The 10,212-nt window shown below is 46.3% G+C and overlaps 1 pseudogene across 1 annotated transcript in view; it reads left to right on the top strand.

The window, feature by feature from the left end:
* The first annotated feature begins 406 nt into the window (after positions 1–406).
* The window catches only part of LOC308339394 (mitochondrial ornithine transporter 1-like), a 35,661-nt pseudogene continuing 25,855 nt past the window's right edge, over positions 407–10,212 (top strand). Inside the window, exons 1-2 of the transcript XR_013968495.1 lie at positions 407–561; positions 3,295–3,419. The product of XR_013968495.1 is annotated as a mitochondrial ornithine transporter 1-like (transcript). The remainder of the gene's footprint in view (positions 562–3,294; positions 3,420–10,212) is intronic.

Below are 10,212 nucleotides of genomic sequence, written 5' to 3'. Positions count from 1 at the left end.
TTGAGTCCCAGCACGGTTCACCAGCCCAAAGACTTCAGCGGGTCCTCCCAACACCCCCAACCCCCGCTGGGGGTTGAGTTCCAGCTGGGGTCGAGCCTCTCAGGAGTCCCCCGGGAACCTGGAGGAAGGGAAGCAACCCGGGGGTGGCCCCGGGCTCCCTGTCCTCCAGGTCCTCCAGCTCGCGGGCACGCGGGCCGGGGGTCCCGCGGCCTGCGTGGGGCTGAGCGCGCCGCCTCAGCCGCGGACTTCCGCTTCCCACGCGCCGGCCCCGCGCTGCCCGCCCCCGGCCGAAGGGGAGCTCCGGTCCCGGGGGCCTTCGCCCTTTGCGCTCCCGCGCGGGAGGGCAGGGCGGAGGGCCGGCCGGCTGCCGACGTGGGTGTTAAGTGGCCGCCCTGGCGGCGGAGGCAGAGCCGAGAGCCCGAGGCGGAGCCAGAGCAGCACGCGCGGCCAACTGGCGCGGCGGTGAGCGCAGCCCCACAACCGTCGCTCTGGGGGCGGCCGGAGGGAGCGGGGCACGAGCGGGCCTACGTGGCCAGGCGGCGCGACCTTCCCGGGCAGCCGGTAGGCTTCTGGGGTCCGCGGCCCGCGCGCCGTGCACGTGCCCAGGTCGTTAACGGGCGCCGTGGGCCGGGACTCGCCGGAGACTCCGGGGCTCCGCGGCCTCCTTTCCGTGGAGTCAACTGCCGGGAAGGGTGTCCTCTTTGCCCCCGCGGAGTGTCATCAGGCCTCTGGGCACCGGGCCGCCCGTGCCTGGGCCCGAGCGGGGGCGGTTATGAATGGGAGACTCTCGCAGGTTGTTGGGCTGGAGTCCGAGGACGTGAAAGCCAGGACGAGAAAGTTGGAAGCAGACTCCCTCGCGGGCCCTGTGCCCCCCGGGATCCAGAGCCTCGGAGCGGGAGTGCCTGGCGGGCGTGTTAGCGGCCAGATGGGCGGGCGTCGCAGCGCCTTGGGTCCGGCTCTAGTCCTGCGGGGAGGGCGGCCGCGCCAGCTTGAGCCTGTGCTGCAGTCTTCTCGCCCTTGGTGTTACCTGGTGGAGCAGGCGGCCTCTGAGCGTTCTCCCAGGCGAGAAACTCATTTCCCCCCGGGAACAGAAGGTGTGCGGCTGGCGATGTTGTTTATCTCTCCTGGAGTCGGACCCACGTGTGCTTGCAGGAGAGGTAAAGGGGCGCTAAAAGGATTCAGCTTTTTAACTGGCTCAAGACTGAGTTTTAACTTCTGCTGACCAGTCTTGCCTCCCCCAAGCCGAATGTATTTTTCAAGACTTCTTGAAGCTGCCTTCTTAAACCACACAATAATTTGAGTCAGTTGCTGAGTTAATCTGTTAGTTCCCATCACTGTTTTTTTAGTATCTTAATAATTCTATGAGTCGTTACTTGTGGGATTTGATGCGTTTAAGTTTGGCTTACCGGAGGGGTTAAATTCGCAGCGATGACACATAGTAGGATCTATGCCTTTCTTATAAACTCAGAAAGAAATGTTGGCACCCCAAGAATTCAACCGATGGAGAAGCTCCCCACTTGCCTCCATTTTTCCTTTAAAATGCGGGGCTCGGTGCTTGTTTTTTGCTTTTCTTTTTGGTCAGGTTGGAATACTCTGGAATTAAGTATTGCTCGGTAGGCACAGACCCAAAAGGCAAGACTTGAGTTGAGTCCCCTGACTACTTGTATGACCTTGGAAAAGCTCTTGCTTTCTGGCCTCGGTTTTCCATCTGGAAAAGGAAGAGATTGGATTAGGACCCTCGTAGCCTTCTCTAGGTACAGGATGGCCACAACCTCGTCAACTATAGTTATTGATACTGCCTCTCCTGTCCTATCAATAACATAAAATCCATGTCTTGTCTGTTTCACTTAGTTGCTTTTTCAAGTCCAGTACTATGCTTTTGTGGTTGCTGGTTTTACAATCTTTTTTTTTTTTTTTTTTTGCAAGGAAAGCAAGATTCTTGGTGTCTGATCACTCACAACAGGTGTCAAGTGGTTAAAAAAGACTTCTTAGTGGATAAAATTATTTTCCGCCCACGTTTAGGTCCACATTGGCATTCATTAATAACCCAGCTGGCCCACCAGCCTCCAAGAGGTGGCCTGAGTGGGAGCACAAAGGTCTTTAGCGTGATGAATGAAAATTGTTCTTTGTTATTGACGGATAAGTCACTTTCTTAGTTTGAAAACAACACAGAATTGGTTGCTGAATTGGTTAGCTTGATATTATGTGTTAATGAGCCACCTTTTTTTTATAAAAAATCTGTATCTTTAAAGTCCATTTCTCTGTGATAGTTGATTTTTGTCTAACAGTAGAGGAGTAGACTCTAGTTTTCCCAAACTTTTTAAGCTCTAGCCCAAACATGCTGAAACAAGATCACTGGGAGACAGACCTGGTTATCTGAATATTTTACCGGTGCCCCAGTGATTCTTATCAAACAAATTTAGGACACAGTGTTGCTTCTCAAAATGTGATTGGTGGCCAGTCATTATCAGCCTCATCTGGGAGTTTGTAATGACTGGCAAGGTTTCTGGTCCCACCTGAGGCCTAGCACATCAGAATCTGTATTTTAACAAGGTCCCCAGGTGTTTTGTGTACACGGTTATGGTTGAGAAGGTCTGGAGAGGCCTTTGTTGACCATTACTAATGCTTGGTGCTGTGCTCTATAGTTCTAAGAACAGCTATCCCATGTGGCTATTTGTGATTGCCTTTATATTATGATAATTCTATTATTCACCTTTGATTCGGGGGGACCTCCAGCTTAAGGGGCCCGAGGGCTCATCCTGCTGGTGGAAGATCAGGAATTCAGACCCACGCATATGTCACTTAGCAGAACACCTAATCCATTACTTTCCAGACCTGCTGTTTTGTGACCTCCTAAGAGGGACTCAACTCAGGCTGCTGTCTGAATTTAGAACTGAGTTTAGTTGCCTGACAGTTCCACTTAGGCCTCTGAAAAACTAGTTTGATATGACTTGGGTGTCTGTGGTATTTGGCATTCACTTGTAAGATTTTCAGAAGGGTTGGTTGAAATGCTCCCTATGAGTGGCTGTAACTCTGATAACTCAGGGAAGGTTTTTGACTTGTGAGTTTTTCATGGGGAGATGGTGGGCGAGTAGAAGGCAGGCCAGTTGCTAAGCTGCACTGACACCTTGACTGCCTTTTTCTTTTCTTTCTTTCTTTTTTTTTTTTTTTTTTTTTTGCAAAAGGGAGAACTGATCTCCCAGCTCCCGGAGGTTGAGGTCCCAGTAACCAGGCAGCAGTTCTAGAGAAAGGCTGCAGAGGCTTCACTGATGGTGAGCTCTGGTCTCCTTTCAGGGATATGAGACACCCGTCATAAGCTCCGGAGAGTTGCCTTCCACAGAGACCAGCAGAGGAGTGGGCCAACATGAAGTCCAGTCCTGCCATCCAAGCTGCCATTGACCTCACAGCGGGGGCTGCAGGTAATTCCAGGGGAAACCCATCCTCTAGTCTTGGAGTACCTGCTACAAGTGGGATCCAGTGAAGGGGTGGTGAAAATATTACTTTTGTCACTCCCAGAAGCAACATGCTTTCTCTTTGGAGGGAATCCATGTAATCGAAGTGTACTATCGTCTTCTAAGAACAGCAGAAGGTAGAGCAGTTCCCTTACAATAAAACTTTGAGTCAGGGTGCAGGGTGGGAATGTCCTCAGTTCACAGCTGGAAAACCTCACAGCTCAGAGTTGAAGTCCTTTGTCCATTGTCACACACCTGGGATGTGCAGGTGACGTGGGATTTTACACCAAGCCTGGCAGTCTTCAGAGCCCTTGTAGTCCAGAATCATACTATGCCGTCTCTCCAGGGAAGTCCTACTTACTGTCCTTATTGCTGCCAAGGAAAGAAAGGAGGACACTCTTTGGAAATGTCTTTGGTAACTGAGGTTGATATTTGATGGTTTCTAAAGGCCTAAAAAGAAAAGAGAGGCCCTAGGATTTGCCAGGGAAGGGTGGGCTGGACAGGGGCTGAGCCCCAGGGCAGACTGTGGCCTCAAAAGGCACAGGTAAATATTCCTGGGCAGTGCTTGCAACACACACAGGCCACTCTTTAGAAATATCACCTTTACTCAGCCTGAGGGCAGTAATTGGAAGTGTGTGCGTGGTGACTTGGTTCTCTAGGTTCCTGTGTTATTTTAGCGCCAGAGGAGTGCTGGAATGCTCCTATTTCCCAGATGAAAACCCTGGTTTACCCTTGCCCCTTACACTGATTCCCTTTTTAAAAAAAATTTTTTATTTTTTTATTAACATGATGCATTATCAGCCCCAGGGGTATAGGTCTGTGAATCGCCAGGTTCTTACACTGACTCTTATAAGGGCCTCGGCCCCTGGGAGTGGAGAGGCCAGAGGGGTGAGTTGCCTGTTGTCCTCTTATCCAGTGGGACCTCCCGGGTCAACAGATCAGGTGCAGCCACAGGGCCACCCTCGTCCTGCCATCATTCCCTTAACTGTGAAAAAGAAGTTACAGTTTAGAGAACAAAGTATTTTCTCCTGAACCAAAGGTCGATGGAGGTAGGCTAATTGAGAAAGGCTATAGGCAGTGCATTACAGACTGATAAGAAGTACAGGCACCAGCTCCCAGTTTAGAGACCACAGGAGTGTCCTGGCCCAGGAGGAGGGGGAACTAAGGGTGGCCTAGGTATCCACTGGCTTCTTGCCTGCTGAAGGCCTTGGGTCAGTCCCATACCAGCTGCCGCTGGTAACCCATGGTCCAGCCAATGGCCCCATGTACCACTCCCACCCCCATGCCAACCCCCAGGCCACATTGGGATGACCCTGACCGTGGGAATGGTGGACCCATTTGCCTGCCTCCGGCACCCTCTTAACAGTCCTGGGAATGCTCTGGGCTCAGTTTTTGTCTCTACCATAGGGTGGTCTTTAACCACAGGAGAGATTCTCAGCTTTTGGAACTAAATGTCTGTCAGTCAGTCTGCCAAAGACGTAGAATCTGTTGTGATAGAATTTTCTTTTTCCTGGAAAGGCATTTCTGTGTGGACAGGTATTTGGGTGCGACTTTAAAGATACAGATTGCAGTTGTATTGTTGGGAGTCTGGTGTATAAGGCATTTGGGGGGCATGCTTTTTTAAAACATTACCATGTTTTGGGCCCGTCTACGTATGGCATTTAATTCTCCTGATAACTAGTTGGGATTTCTTCCTGCCCTGGTCTCAGAGGGTCACCCCTCACTGATGTAGCATGGCCCTGCAGCATCTGACTTTGGGGGACAACAGGCTCCTTGGCAGTGCTCCGTGCCAGGTGGACCTGGCAGGTGAGGGGTGAGAGGTGAGGGACTCCTTGGCTGGCAGGGGAGGCTTGTGTTAGTGACCTGAGAACTTCTACTGGGAGGTGCATGGCATGCAAACAGGAAGCCATAGCCCCACTTTGGAGGGGCGGCAGTCTCCCAGTGTGGAGCTAGGAGGGCCTGCAGAGGACTCTGGCTCTGATGCTCACTGTGTATTATAAAGGACATCCTGAGAGGCTGAGTGCATTTGCCCATGACTGTGCAGCTAGATGGTGTCCAGACAGGGCTAGGATGTTGGTTCCGTGGTTCCTTGACCGGTACTGTTGTTGTCTTTGTTTTAAAACTCCATAATGGGCAACAGCACTCCTGGGGGTGGAGGTTAATCTCAAGCCTCTGCTGCCAGCTGTCCGGATTGGGACATTGGGCCATCGTGGACTGAGGTGATCTCGTTGTAGTATACACATGTTCTTTTCCGTGTCCCTCCTTTTCTTTGAAATAGACCTCCCCCATCCAGTGGGTTTCTGGTCCAGTTTGTCTGCTATAAAATGCTGGGAAGCTGGCACTGCCTGTCTGCTAGTGTAGGAGAAATTCCAGAAATTCCAAGCAGCTAGGATGGGGGAGGATTTGAAGAAGATAGGTCATTGTATAATGTTGAAGTGAGGCAGTGTGGAGCTCAAAAGTTAAATTCCTTCATGAGGAACCTTGGTCTCCCTTTAAAATACAGTAGGTCTTTCTTTCTTTCTTTCTTTCTTTCTTTCTTTCTTTCTTTCTTTCTTTCTTTCTTTCTTTCTTTTTTTAAATACAGTAGATTTTTGACAACTATAACCCGCTCCCTGCTTTGACTTTGTTGCTGTATGCCTTAACTAGCCTAGCTTCTCAATGTGACCTAGACCATTGACGTTTATCCTCTCGTGCCAAAATTCATGATTCTCCTGGCCATCTGGATGTCTTCTTTGGAAAGATGTCTATTCAGGTCATCTGCCCATTTTTAAATCAGAATGTTTAGGTATTTGTTGTTATTGTTGTTGTTTTTTGGTGTTGACTTACAGAAGTTCCTTATATATTTTGAATATTAACCCCTGGTCAGATGCATCATTTGCAAATATCGTCTCCTGATGCATCATTTGGAAATATCCCCTCCCATTCAGTAGGTTGTCTTTTTGTTTTGTTGATGGTTTCATTCACTATGCAGAAGCGTTTTATTTTAGTGTAGTCCCAATAGTTTGCTTTTGTTTCCCTCACTTTAGGAGACCTATCTAGAAAAAGGTTGCTAGGCCAGTGCCAGAAGTTTTACTGCCTATGTTTTCGTCTAGCAGTTTTATGGTTTCAGATCCCACATTTAGGTCTTCAATCCATTTTGAGTTTATTTTTGTGTATGGTGAAAAACAGTTTCATTCTTTTGCATGTAGCTGTCCAGTTTTCCCAATACCATTTATAGAGGAGACTGTCTTTTCCACCATTGCATATGGCTGCTGCTTTTGTGGTGGAGTAATTGACCCTGTAAGTGTGGGTTTATTTCTGAAACTTTTTATTTATTTATTTTTAAAGATTTTATGTATTTATTTGACAGAGATCACAAGTAGGCAGAGAGGCAGGCAGAGAGGCAGGCTCCCCGCTGAGCAGAGAGCCCGATGCGGGGCTTGATCCCAGGACCCTGGGATCATGACCTGAGCCAAAGGCAGAGGCTTAACCCAGTGAGCCACCCCAGGTGTCCCTGAAACTTTTTTTAAGAAGATTTTATTTATTTGACAGAGAGAGAGACCACAAGCAGGGGGGAGTGGCAGGCAGAGGGAGAGGGAGAAGCAGGCTCCCCACAGAACAGAGGAAGCCTGATATGGGACTCGATCCCAGGACCCCGGGACCATAGTCTGAGCTGAAGGCAAACACCCAACCGAGACACCCAGGTGCCCAGTGTGAGTTTATTTCTGGGCCTCTATTCTGTTCTTTTGATCTATGTGTCCCTTTCTGTGGCAGTACTGTGCTGTTTTGATTACTACTGCTTTGTAGTTTTTTTTTTTTTTTTTTGGGAAGGAAAAGGTTTAATATAAAGATTCAAGATTCACATCAATATAAATGGTAAAGTTACCTTTCTCTTGATAAGAGCTCAACTTTTGCCTTTCTCGTTTTAATGTTTCTTGCCATATATTTTCCTGTGTTTTTCTGTTACTTTCACCCCATCTCTTCCTGTCTATGGTCATATTGATGGATTCCCTCCCTCTCCCCAGTCGTTTACACTTGATCTTTAGCAAAAGGCCAAGAGGTGATCCCCAGTAGTTTAGAAACTATACTTCTACATAAGCTACAATGATTAAATTCATTTTAACACACTCTTTAACTTTACCAACATCTAGGTAGTATCCGTTTTCTTTTCCTATATTCCCCAAGTGCACTGTTAGCTATTCATCTTCCTGAGTAGAAATGTGGCATTTTGTTTTCCTGTTTTCCTTTTTTGATGTGGGAGAAAGATAATCTACATTGTGTGTATGCGTTTATAGTCACCCTAGATCGCTAAAGTATATCCTCCAGTGATTCTTCCAAAGAGGGTATGCACGAAACAAACTGTGAATTCTTTAATATCAAAAAATGTCTTTGTTTTACCTTCAAAATAAAATGCCACTTTGGCTGGATGTAGGATTCTAGGTTTAAAGGTTTTTCCCTGCAGAAATTTTACGTTACTGCCCCATTTACTTCTAGCATCCAGAGTGTCCAGTAAGTCTGCTGTCAGTCTGACTCTTGTTCCTTTGTAGGTTCACGCTCCTCTTTCTGGAAGACTTTATGATTTTTTTTTTTTATCCTTGGAATTCCCAGATTTCTAGGAGTCTCTTTTCATCAATCTTACCGAGTACTTGGTAAGCACTGACAGTCTCAAGACTTGAATTTTTCTTGGCACCTGGGTGGCTCAGTTGGTTAAGCAACTGCCTCTGGCTCAAGTCATGATCCTGGAGTCTTGGGATCAAGTCCCACATCCAGCTCCCTGCTCAGAGGGGGGTCTGCTTCTCCCTCTGACCCTCCCCCCTCTCATGCACACTCTCTCTCTCTCATAAATAAATACAATCTTAGAAAAAAAGACTTGAATCTTTCTTTAGCTCTGGGAAGTTTTCTTCAATTATTAATTATTTCCTCTGCTCCATTCCCTTTATTATCTTTTTCTGGAATTCCTGTCAAATGGATGTTGGAGCATCTGGATCTCTCCTCTATCTCTGGATCTTTCTTTATTATCTGTTTGGCCATTTGCATTGTAACCTTAGAACATTCTTCAAGTCGATCTTCTAGATCATTCCTCGTCTCTTCAAGTATGTTTCTTCTGCTACTCAGAGCATCTATGGAGTTCTTTATTTCCAAGACATCTGGATGATAATTTTTAATATTTCTAATCTTCTCTTTTATCTCTTTGAAGTTATTAAAATAATTCCACTTCTTCTAAAATTTTCTTCTCGTATATTATCTGTTTCTTTAGGTGTTGGCGCCTTTGTTTGCAGAGTTTTGTGTCTGTTTTCCTTCAAACTATGGTGATTCCTGATGGAGTACTCAAATTTGTACATAAATGCCTATTCTGCTTACCCGAACTTATCTCTAGTGACTTTGAGGGAGAGGCCAAACACAAGGTTAGACAGACTGTCCCAGTTCCTTGATTTATGAGCATATCAGTTTCCTCTTTTTTCTGGGGTCTTTGTTCCATCCAAGGTTTCACCAATTTTCATCTGAGTCCCAAGCCACATAATTTTAGGCAATTTCTTTAAGTCCATTTGAGGCCTCTCTTTTCTCAGTCTGGAAGGCAAGTCTTAACATGTTCTACTTCAGAGTCCTCTCCTTCGTCCCACGATAGAACTACTTCCATTTCCTACCCTGAACTTTCTTCCTCCTCTGGCTCAGAATCTTCTACTTCTTTAGTTACAATAATCTCCAAGGCATCTTTGGTCATTTCCTCAACTCCATGCTTCATATTTACCACAGTATGGCATTGGAAGATTGAATCCTTTCCTCACATAATTCCAAAGCCGTCTCTTCTCCCTTCTTCCCAGCCTTCAAGCCTCCTGCCTCCCTCCTCTGCCAGCCTCCTGCCTCCCTCCTCTTCTAACTCTGAGCCGTCTTCCTCTCAAGGGTTTGTTTTTCCTTCTACTCTGAAGATCCTTCCTCCTGAGTCTCTAAGTTCTTCACCTTCTCTGGCTCAGCAACCTTTACCTCTTTAACAAATAGCTCAAGCCATCACCAGTTTCCTCCCCAGTTCCATGTTTTGAGTTTACTAGTTTTATCTACTTTTTCTTGAATTTAAATCTTCCTCCTTTTTTTTTTTTCCATTTTGTGGGAGTGTATCTTTCAGTAATTCTTTCATAAATGATTTCTGGCTGGTAAATTTGATGAGGCTTTACGTATCTGAAAAGGTCCTTCACCACCCTTAAGGCTTAAATGCTCATCTAACTGGATATAGAATTTAAATTCAAAATCACTTTCCCTTAGAATGTTGAAGACATTAACTCCATTGCTTACTAATATTCAGTGTTGCTGATGAAAAGTCTGCTGCCAATGCAGGTCTTGCTGCTTCATCTTCTCTGGAGGTTTGTAGAATATTCGCTTTATTCTTTAAATTGAGAGGGATTTTTTTTTCCCCGTCTTTGCTTTGACCAGTTCGTCCTCTGCAATGTCTCTGTTCTCTCCTGTTACTTCTGTAGGATGCTCTATCTCTGTGTCCATAAACTATTGCTTATGGTTTCTTCCCCACTTCCCATGACTTTGTGTTTTTGTGATTCATCATGGGACAACTCCTTACCTTGGTTTGTCTTGTATGCTTTAGCTTCATCTAATTTGCTAGTTACTTCTTTTCTTCTAAAAATCAAATTTTCAATATCCTCAACTATTTTAGAGTGTGCTTCTTCTATTTTCTTAATCCTGGTTTTTATGTGACTATATCTTTTATTTGTTTTATTTTATATGTTACTCCTTTTGGTACTAGAATTCTTTGGATTTTTCATTCTAAAATTTC

Source organism: Martes martes, assembly GCF_963455335.1.
Source record: "Martes martes genome assembly, chromosome: 3".
In the NCBI taxonomy this organism is placed as follows: domain Eukaryota; kingdom Metazoa; phylum Chordata; class Mammalia; order Carnivora; family Mustelidae; genus Martes; species Martes martes.
Note: the sequence above shows the minus strand (reverse complement) of the source record. Positions and strands in the feature narration are given on the sequence as shown.